Source organism: Rhineura floridana, chromosome 11 (genome assembly GCF_030035675.1).
Source record: "Rhineura floridana isolate rRhiFlo1 chromosome 11, rRhiFlo1.hap2, whole genome shotgun sequence".
Taxonomy (NCBI): Eukaryota; Metazoa; Chordata; class Lepidosauria; order Squamata; family Rhineuridae; genus Rhineura; species Rhineura floridana.
Window position 1 is genome coordinate 31,203,320 of NC_084490.1, and position 11,990 is coordinate 31,215,309.

Below are 11,990 nucleotides of genomic sequence, written 5' to 3' on the forward strand. Positions count from 1 at the left end.
CACACTATGCCTCCACCTATCCTTGTGGTAACTGCCTATCCATGGAGAGCAACATTGCTCAGAATCTTCATCTCTCAGCTGCCGTGCTACTGTTTGCACAAGCCAATGCTCTAAAAACCACATTCTGAGCAGTGACAGTGCACTCTGCAGCACAGCAGAACGATCACAGGTTTTACCTTTAATGTATTTGTTTTGTTTTGTGGCAGTTCCTACCTTTCGGAAAGCAGTCTTTATGTTAGAATATCCATTATTTATATATTTAAACATAAGAGAGAAAAGTTATAAATAAAAAAGCTACCCAGCTGACCTCTGTTTCTAGCATTTGAAGTGGTAAGTGCTCGGTAACGTTGCCTCAAAGGAAAGCTGTGTTCCACAGTTTTGAACCTAGCACATAGAGAGTCAAGGTACTCCTTTGTGGCCACAGCATGGTGTTCTGGTCCAAGAGGATGGTGTCCCAGACCAGGCATGGAACACAGTTGGGGTTCAGCCATTGTGCTTTGGTCCAGGGGCTGGGGAGATACGGCATGCTGTGGGAACGCCTCCTGCCAACGCTTTAATATGCTTCATTGGTACAGCACCCGCCACAGGTTTTGGTCCTTCATTTGGGAGGCAACGACCTGGGAATCTTGAAGAGAAAAGCCCTTATCATTCAGGCTTGCTTGTTCTTTGAGGCCATACGTAGAAGGTGGCCTGGGACTGTCATTGTTTGGTCCGATATTCTCCCCAGGAGGATTTGGAGGGGTGGGATTGACCCCGGGAGCCTGAACAAGGCTAGTCGAAAAGTAAATAGGAAAGTCTGGCTCACCCTTGCTGATAGGCAGAGTGAGGTAATACATCATCCAGAGGTGAAGTGTGACAGGGCTGATCTTTACCGGCCAGACAGTGTTCATACGTGTGACTTGGGTAATGATCTGTTTCTGACTGATCTGCAGAGTGCCCTGCATATATTTATTTGGTGCAGGTGGGAGAAGAGGGACTAAGGTGAGGCTTGTCCACTTCTGTGGTGGATATATGTGGGGATTTCACAGGGCAGGGTTTGGTGAGCACCCTTAGGCACCCTTTAAGGTGATCGGTGGGTTCTGAGGCCTACCTTCCGGGTAGTGAGGCTGGTTGGCAGGAAAAGGCTAATCTTTGGGGCTAACCTGTAACACCCACTCAGAGTTGTGTGGCCCTGAGGGGAGGTGGAACAGGAATACCTCTCTAACCACCCTGCAGGGATGGCTTCCAAAGGAGGGGATTGGGCTTGGACCACCCCCTTTTCCATGGCAGGGTGTCATTGCCCAATTGGGTAAGATTTACGTCCCACATTTTTCTCTGCAGATCATTTATTATAGAATCAAATACTTAATTGTCTTTATTTGAATAAACATGGCCCTTGATATACCCACATTTCATCTTGTGTTGCCTCTTCATTTCCTGGCTATGGCCTGCAACTATAGACCACTCTTCATCCACAAGATTTTGTATTTTATTTATTTATTATTTGATTTATATCCCATCCTTCCTCCCAGCAGGAGCCCAGGGTGGCAAACAAAAATGCTAAAAATGCTTTAAAACAGCATAAAAACAGACCTTAAAATACATTAAAACAAAATGTTAAAAACATTTTTAAAAGCTTTAAAAAAGCTTTAAAAAAGGGTTAAAATATATTGTTTTTTAAAAAAGCCATATTAAAAAGCAATTCCAACACAGATGCAGACTGGGATAGGTCTCAACTTAAAAGGCTTATTTCCAAAAGTTCTCCTTGATGCCCATGACACTTCATACCGACAAGATGGAGGCACTGTTGGTGTGGAAGCTGGCTGACCTGCATGGAGTGATATGACTGGTCCTGGATGGGGTTGTAATCTTCCTAAATGGCCAAGCTTGTAACTTGTAGCTTCTCTTCGACTTAGCACTGACTGTAAAATTAGAAGTGGTACTTGTCCCTATTTTGAAAAGTTGCTGGGGACACAAGTCACAAAATGGCTGTTGTGGTGGTGTAGCATCACCAAAACGTGGGTGTGACATCTTAAATGCATAAAAAGAGACAGGACCACAAAACAGTGCAGGCATGCCTGTCATCAGTGGGGAAGAGGGCACCTATGTTATTCATTGCTGCATGTAAAATGAAAAGCTACATGCACATTTCATGTGTTCATAAAGGAAGGGAGGGTGTCCAACGCCGGCATCCAATGATATATAGGTATGTCTATGGCAGTCTGTGCTCAATATAGGTGAGGGCAAGCCAGTGCAAACAGGAAGTGAGGAAAAAAAGCACACAACATCAAATACATTCTAGATTTCTGAGGGGATATATTGAGAACTTTTGTGGACACTATAGGAGGAACTGATGGAAATAATGGGGCCTGTACACGCCATGTTGTCAACCTCTGCACTACTGTATGTGGGACTCGATTTCAAAATCCAACAGAAACCCTAACTGATGAAGCATGTGGGCACTGAATTGCTGGAGGTGAGGGGGTCAAGGTCATTAGAGCATAATACGCTAAATTGGTACCAATTGCACTTTCAGAGGCCCATCTCATGTACCTAGCTACTGTGGTGGCTGGAGGACAGACCAAATAAAGAACTTCTTCATGCAATTGTTACACTAGAATTAAGATTTGTGCCACTGGATGAGGTCCAATATCAAACAACGGAGACTCAGTAACAACCAAGGCCTTTTATTGTCACTTGCAAGTGGAGAGCTCACATAGACTCATGTCATTTTGTGAGGTCTGAAACAGTCATGATTCTACAGGCAGTTATACACTTTGCGCTTGATGCATTTGGCATTATACACAGATTCCGAAGGTGGGGGTAATCATGCTCTGTGCTTTTGCACTGTGCACAAGGCTACAAGATAAGCAAACTGCAACCTCTGAATCCTTCATTGTATTACTCAGTTTTGCTGACTTCTAGCAAATGGTCAATGGCCTCATGTTGCCAACTTACCAAAGATCATTGTCATCTTTCTATATGTGTTGTCAGCATTTCTATAGGTACAGGAAAACTTCCAATTTCTCAGTATAACACAATGCAGAGTTAAACTATGGAATTCATGGAGTTTAAGGCTGTCAATGGCTACTAGCCATGATGGTTATGCTCTGCCACCATAGTCAGAGGCAGTTTGCTTCTGAAAACCAGTTGCTGGAAGCTAAAGGAAAGGAGAGTGCTCTTGCACTCAGGTGCTGCTTGCAGGCTTTCCCTGGGCATCTGGTTAGCCACTGTGAGCACAGAATGGTGGACTAGATGGGCCACTGGCCTGATCCAGCAGGCTCTTCTTAAGTTCTTATGTGGCTCCATGTCAATGGGGCATTTGAATCTACTCTGGGTTTTAGTCTAAACTTCCAAGGAGCTGGGGTAGTGGAATCCACTCTGGTTTATAGTCTGAACTTTCAAGGAGCTGTCTAAGGTGCTGAAACTTATTCTTGCATTGGATTCAGCTATAATGGTAGGTAGGTATGAAAGGCAGGGCTTTGGCAGTGAAACCCCCATACTAGGAAACTCCATTGTTTCAGGGTTATGCATGGTCTTGACCCTGTTGGTTTTTAAATGCACATCTTGTTTCCAAAATCGCAAATTATGTAAATTAACCTTTAAATGTGAACAGCTGCAACACTGAGGGACTGGGGAAGACCAGATCTGGGGGTGAGTACCTGAGCATCTGGGTGGTTGCTTGCTTGCTCCTTGGGGTTGCTGTCTCTTGAGACAGCTGAAGTCGCTGATAAGTGCTGCAAGGACTAGGAACCCCTGCCTGGCCCTGACTCCAGAGAAAGGCTGCAGTCAATCTTGTAGCCTCTTGCATCAGCTCCTGGCTGGGTCAGGGAACATAAAAGCCTGGCTGCCCTTGGGACACCAAAGGGGATCATCCCTTGGGGAGCCCCATAGGGAGTCCCAAGAATGAGGGTGCTACCCCTTCATTTTTTTTCTTTTTAAACCAATCTAGAGGAGATTGGTTTTGGGGAGTGTCTATGGCACATGTGTAGTTCCTGTACAGGGCAACAGTTTGTGCAGAGCTTGGAAAAGTTACTTTTTTGAACTACAGCTCCCATCAGCCCAATCCAGTGGCCATGCTGGCTGGGGCTGATGGGAGTTGTAGTTCAAAAAAGTAACTTTTCCAAGCTCTGAATTTGTGCAGTGAACCGAATAATATGAGAACATCGCCAGATGCCTTTAGCATGAGAGTCTGCAACTGGCAGAAGGTTGGTCCTCCCTGAGTGTGAGATGGGGGCGGGAATAGATGTGCCCTGCGTGAAAGACATTGAGTGGGTCTGACTGTTCCCAATTCTTTCAGAGGCCCCCTGGGATTACTGGTTTGGGTAGGTTTTGTTGGTGGGCTCTGTTGTGCCTATACCAGTTTTGGAGGAGTCTTAGTAAAGCGGAACAACGGTGATACCATCCCAATTTCAGTGATCATGATTAGAGGGAAATATAGCCATGGGGAGGTGGTGAGCTACCATAGTAGATGAGAGTAAGTGTATATATGCCTTGTTTCTTGCTCCTACTCATGGATGGGTTACTTGTTGCTCATCTGCTGTGCCCACTAACCTGTGGGGGCACCATTGCTTAAATCAGATTGGTACACAATCAGTACACACTAAGAGCTGGGTAGGTGAGCTGGGAGGAGTTGATCGGACCCAGCTATGCCCATCTGGATACTCAGTGCAACACCAGCACAGGCTGCCAGGATGGTGGGAAGTTGTTATGGTCTACAGAACTTCAATCTCTGTCAGCAGGAAACCAGTCTGTCTGGGAGCTGGCTTTGAGGGCCTGCACCTGGTATCAGGCCAAGCAGTAAATTAGGGTTGCTGCTGGTGTACCATCCACCCTGCTGCGTGGCAGCTTCTCTGACTGAGCTGGCAGATGTCATCTCAGCTGTGGTACTGGAGGAGCCCAGAATGATACGCCTGGGTGATTTCAATGTCCATGCTGAGGCTGCCTCTGGTGTTCTGTCATGAGACTTCATGGCCTCCATGAAGACGGTGGGGCTGTCTCAAGTTGTCACTGGCCTGACACATGGGGCAGGGCACATCCTTGACTTGGTTTTTGCTCATGATGGAGGAATTGGTGGTCTGGAGATAGCAGGGATATATATCACCTCATTGTCATGGTCATACCACTTCCTGGCGAAGTTTAGACTTATGGCTCTGATCCTCCCATGCAGGAGTGGTGGTCAGATAAAGATGGTTTTCTCCCAGAGACTAATGGAATCCACTGGATTCCTGAATGCCCTGGGAGAGTTAGCAGTCGATAGAGCAGGTGATCCCATTGAAGCCCTTGTCACGCTGTGGAAAAGCAAGGCTCATCGGGCTCTTGACACGGTTGCCTGTGAGTGCTCTCTCCGGCATTGTGGAGCTCAGTTTGTGCAACTCTTTGTAGAACTCAGGTCCTGCTTGCAGGATGCTGGGCTAGATGGGCAATTGGCCTGATACAGTAGCCTGTTTTTATGTTCTTATGACAGTCTGACAGGGTGTCCGCACAAAAAGCATTGTTACAGGTGTCCCAATCTCTGTGGGCTGTGTTTCCCACACTGATTTTCCACAGAGAAATCAAACAGGATCATTTAACTTATTGATTCCCACCACTTGGTTTCTGAAACACCCTTCACCTTGGCTGGTGTGTGTGGGTGTGTCTATCCAACAGAACATTTTTTAAAAGTGTATATGACAGTGCCTGGATCAGGTAAATACAGTTTGATTGGTCTGGGGAAAAACCCAGAGTGATTGGGTCTAGGTTGTGCTCAGTGAAGAAAGTGCAATTCACTGTCAGATGGGAGAAATAACTTCAGTTTGGGAAAGTCAGTTGAAGTTGGAGATGTGAGGCAAAGACCAGAGAAAGCTGAGGTGAAAGTGGATAACTGTGGCCTGAATATTAAGGTATCTAGATCTGTTTGGAAAACTGCATCAGAAAATTTGGATAAGTGCAAATTATGAAGAATGGCTGCATTATGGTTCTCATATTGTTTTGGAAAGTGAGAATTTGAAAGTTTCAGCTTTAAATGTGAATTGTATTGAATTTCTCCTCCATCTGAAGTCAGCACTACTATTTGCGCTATTTAAAGAACCCCTAGTGGTAGCCATTAAATCTGACAGAACAATAAAAGGATTTGCTAAATGAGGGGCAGAATGTAAGATCAAGCTTTGTGCACATGATGCGGCCTTATTTCTGCAACGTCTGTCACCTCTACTGTGGAGGCTGCACTGAGGCAGGAACAAGACACAAGGAGCAAGCATTCCTCACTGTGATGACTCATTTAAATTACTTCAGGAGCAGAGTTCTAGCTTTCAAGATCACATAAGTAAACATCTGGTTGGCCACTGTGAGAATGGGATACTGGACTAGATGGGCCACTGGCCTGATCCAGCAGGCTCTTCTTAAGTCCTTATGTGACTCCATGTCAGTGGGGCAGTGGAATGTGCTCTGGGCTTTAGTCTAAACTTCCAAGGGGCTGTTTAAGGGGCTGAAACCTCTTCCTGCGTTAGATTCAGCAGCTTGAAAGTTTCGACTAAACCTCAGAGTAGTTTGCACTGTCCCACTGATATGGAGCCACCAGACACCACTGCCTAGCTATGATGCTATGATGGTAGGTAAGTAGGTATGAAAGGCAGGGCTTCAGCCGTGAAAACCCTATACTAGGAAAATCCATTGTTTCAGGGATATGCATAGTCTCTATCCTGTTGGTTTTAAAATTGTTTCTGAAATTGCACATTAGATAATTTCACCTTTCAGTATGAACAGCTGCATCATTGGGGGACTGAGAGAAGGCCCACCTCTCTGCCATCATCATATCCTCATGTAGCAGTCCAATGGAGCTTTTCCATATTGTCAGGGGTCTGTTGACATCAGCTCCAAGAAATGTAGTTTTACACCCTTTGGAGGCCCACTGTGAATTGTTTGCAAGGCACTTTGAGGGTAAAGATGCTCGCCTCCATAGCAATCATGATGCCCTGTCCAAATCTACTGAAGTCTCCAGTGAGGTGTCCAGTGCAATGTCTGGTGCAACTTCTTGGGATCAGTTTCAGTTGATGTGGCCTGATGATGTGAACAAGATGGTTATAACAATGTGGCCAGCAATGTGTCCTCTCAGCTTGCCCTTCTTGGCTTATTAAAGCTTGCCGAGGGGGTTTGACTGAGTGGATCCAGGGTGTGGTCAATGTGTTGTTGTGGGAGGGAGTGGTTCTGGCTGCCCTGAAAGAGGCGGTGATCCAACCACTCCTGTAGAAACCCACCATGGACCCATTAGTTTGTGACAACTACTGTCTGGCTGCAAATATCCCCTTTTTAGGGAAGGTGATTGAAAAGGTTGTGGTGTAGATATTGCAGGTACTCTTGGATGAAACAGTTTACCTTGACTCATTCCATTCTGGATTCAGGCCTGGTTATGGGACTGAGTCAGCCTTGGTTGTCTTGATGGATGACCTTTATAGGGAGAAGGACAGGGGGAGTGCAACCCTGTTATTCTTGATCTCTTGGTGGTGTTTGATACAATTGACCTTGGTATCCTTCTGGGCCAACTTGGTGAGATGGTTATTGGAGACACTGTTTTACATTGGTTCCAATCCTATCTTCAAGGTCATTTTCAGAGGATAGCATTGGGGGATTATCTTTCGGCCCCCTGACAAATGTGCTGTGGGCTGCCTCAGTGTCCCATCTTGTCTCCCATGCTGTTTAATATCCGTATGAATCCCCTGGCAGCAGTCATCAGGATATTTGAGGTGAGGTGTCAGCAGTACGCTGACAATATCCAGTTATGTTTCTCTATAACATCTGAATTGGGAGAGACCATGCAACCCTAGACTGGTGCCTGGACTTGATGGTGCGCTGGACGTGGGCCAATAAATTGACACTGAATCATAGCAAGACAGAGGCCCTGTTCACATGTTACAGTCAACAAGTGTATAGTCTGTGTACCTGGGTACAGAAGTAGTTGGGCTGTACACTCGTACAGTTATTCACATGTAACATTCAATGAGTGTACAGTCTGTTATATACACATTTGCTGCCAGGGAAAGAAAATGGCTTCAATGACACTTATTAAATGCGCCATTGAAGCAATTCCCTTTTACTGGCAACAAGGCAAGGCATGCTGGGACTGTTATACCTCCTGAAATTGTTTCCTGTCAAGGGGTACATTCAATAGAAAGAGTGTTGGTAGAAACAGGAATGTAGTTTTACTCTTTTCATTTTTCCTGCAGATTCTCAATTTTTAAAAAAAATCAGAACACCAACTTTTAAAAAGAAAATACTAACCTGTAACTATCATAATGATAGTTATTAAAATACTGTATTTTCATTGTCTGCTATTAGAGTATGTATGGTTTTTGATGTAGGCATTCATGGAACAATCCTATACATGTCTATACAGTCCTATAGAGATCAATAGGACTTACTCATAGATAAATCTGTGAAAGTGTAAACCTAAATATATTGAATATTTATATATGAAAATATTTTGAGGAGGAGGGGGCTGCAACAAAAACAAGCTGCTTAAGATTATGAACTGAAACTATTCTTCCAACATGATACACCTGATTCTTTCTTGAGGATATCATGAGTTTTAATACACAAAACTACACTCAAAATATAATTGTGGGGGAAATTATTTATCAGTTGGGCTTTCCAGCCTGCTGTTCCCACTGTAACATACTCTGTCCCCTGGAAAGCCTTTCCTGGTATTTGGGAAACAGGAAAGCTCTGGGCTGTGGTTTTTTATGGTTTTTCAGTTGAAAAGTCTGTAGCTCAGTATCAAAAAGTGATCATCAGTATCTCTTTTTATGATCTATGTCAGTGGTTCCCAACCTTTATGAGTACGGGACCCCCTTTATAAGCTCAAAACATTTTGTAACCTCCTCCCTCCAGGAAGGCAGGAATGAAGGAAGGGGGGAAAGCAGCCTTTCCTTGCAGCCTTGCTTTTTTTGCTTCACTAAAAGCCCTCTCGTTCTGAGTAAGGGCGTCATCAGCAGTGGTAGTGTGAGGAGACAGCAGTCAGTGATAGTAATTCCCTCTTCTTTCTGGTAGCTCCACCCTCAGCCTCCTTTGGTGTCTGCCATGTATTTTATAGGCAGATGCCTGCCTTTAGTGCACCTCAAAGATACTCTAGCACGTCAGCAAAAGTCCTCCCTTCTCATTTGGAGCAAGGAGGTGTCATCTGCAGCGGCAGTGGGAAGCAGTGTCCAGGGAGTGAAGACATTTTTTTTTAAAAAAAAATAATTAATTTATTTACTGTTTGCAGCCCCCTTTGGATTACTTCATGGCCCCCAGGTTGGGAACCACTGATCTGTGTCATAATATTTAGCTTTTGGATAGCACGTTAAATGCAGGGTGGGCAGAAAGTAGATAAAAATGTATTGGTGTATCTCAGGATGACTCACAGAAGATCAGTGAGGATTTCAGACTCCTGTTTCACAATGAAAATAAGAAAATAACCACCCCACCATTATACTGCTGAAATGAAGAAAGAGGGGGGTAATCAGAGTGGATTTTTGTGTGGAAATACTGTGAGCTCAGTTCAATTTTGGAACTCAAAACAAATTCCTGGGCTAAGAATTATATAACTCTAAGTGCAAATATTTTGTGGCAAGCTCCGGTTGGTGGCTGTGGGATTTTGTAATAATAATTAAAAAAAACTATACAAAAAACCTGAAGTATAACCATCCTGATCTAGATTATTAGATCCTGATCTAGTCTAACCATGAAGTCTAACCATCCTAACCATGGAATATTTGCCTCCCTGGGATCCTGCTGGGTGGAAGGGCAGGATATAAATAAAATGATAAATAAATAAACAAAACATTAGAACCCTACCAGGCAGGTTTGTGTTACCATAAAACCATGTGATGCAGCTACTTCTGACAGCAGTTTCTAATGGAGGCAGCCATTATCATGTGTTTGACCATTAGGTGTGTCTAATTTTGATGCATGACACTTGACATAGAAGGTAAGAGCTGCACAAAGATGAGCAAATCCACCATTTTTCTCTTCTCAATTTCTGGATACACAGTAGAAAGGTGGCATTGCTTTTTTGAGAATGCCTTCTTTGGCAATGTTTTGAAGACCCTTACCTCTGCTAAAATGAAGATGGAAGCAATACACTGACAAACTCTATAAAAGAGATGCAAGGATGACAGATTCATTCACAGGGGAGCCATATGACGAAGAACCAGAAATTTTAGAATGTGAGGTAAAAGCTGCTCTTAAAATACTTGGAAGAAACAAATCAGCAGGAATAGATGGCATACCAAGGAGTTGCTACAAGCTACTGAGACAGAATCTGTCCAAATTTTGACAAAAATCTGTCAAGAAATATGGAAAACTAAACAATGGCCCACAGACTGGAAGTGTTCCGTATACATCCCAATTTCAAAGAAAGGGGATCCCAGGGGACTTCCGGGAAGGGTTGCTTTGCCTGTGCTGCCTCTGAGTCGAGCTCTCGTCTCAGAAGAAGCTTTTTCAGCTTTAAAATCAGTCAAAACGTTCTTTTTGACTGGTAAAGATTTTCTCCCGGACAGGGAGAAACGTAGAGATTAACCACAAAGCCTGTTTTTCTGGGGAGGACTGGATTTCATTTATTTATGAGAGAAGGTTCAAACTGCAATGCCGGACGGACTTTCATCAAGCTCTAGCTGATTACAGCGACACGTTTATCTTTTCTTCAAAGAAAAACGGACTCTAACAGGCAGATAAGCATCCTTCTTTCTATTTTCTTTTTTCACTTGGTTTAAATTGTTGCAGCAAAAAAGAGATTTGTCAATGAATCAGCTGTGAAGAACTTCTGGGTGAGTTATGGCTTTTCTCTTTCACTCACGAAATTAAGGAAAGAAATCGAAAAAGCTTATCTTTGTTTTTATTGCAAAAAGCTGTCCTGGAGGTGCATTCTAAAGATACCAACGGAAGAGGGATTTCTATTTCGAGGAGGGGAAAAAATTATTTTTTTTGAGTCTATTTCATTTTGACGAATCTGCTTGTTCATGATGCCACTAATTGTTTTGATGTTGGGAACTAAGTTTGTTTTGTATTCCTGAACACATAAAAGATAAGGCAGGCTGTATTGTCTACACTGATGTCAGCAAGCCTGTAATATTAACCCAATTGTGGCTGAAATAATTTTTGTTTCTGTGGTTTTAAGAATGACAACCAGGAAAGTGATTGAGACCATGGAAGAAATTATGTTTCAGAAAATAATGGGTGAGATTGAGATAACGAAACAAACCCTGAGACAGGGTAGACAGGAGATGAAAATTGAATTTAACAAAATGATGCAGGAGCTTACAGAAATAGGAGATTCTGTGAGAGACGTGTTTGATGAGATTAGAGATGAGAAAAGAAAAATTAAAGGGAAGCTACAAGCCCTGGAGATTGGAACAAATGTGAAATTGGAAAAAAGATTTGGAGTTTATGGATGTTAGGAATAAAGTTTACTGTTTGGAGATTTTGGTGGTAAAGTTATCAATGTCTTGGATAATTTTCTGGACTGGAATGATGTGATGGAGCTTGACATAGAAAAAATCTATGGAGTTGGCTACAGATATGTGACAGTGGAGAAACTCTTAAGAGATGAGCCAGTGCATTTTGTAAAAAAGAAGAGCAGAGATGTGACTTTACAACAATATTTCAGCAACATATTCAGAATTGATGGCAAGGACATATTTGTGATGGGGGAAATTCCCATCAGACTCTTGTTATATGACTATGGCTATGACAGCAAGATCATCATGGGATACTGATAATGGATGAATGGATACTGAAACCACTGGATTTAACAGGACTATTGAAGATGGAAGATGGAATTAATATTGATAATGGAAGAATGGTTATGGAAATTATTGGACCTAACAGATTTGACGAGATGGATTAATCAATATGTTTATTTGGACTATGGCTATGACAACAAGATTATTATGGGATACAGATAATGGAAGAATGGCTATTGAAATTATTGGGCCTAACAGATTTGAATCAGATGGATTAAGCGACATGTTTATTTGGAGAAAAATTGAAAGATATAT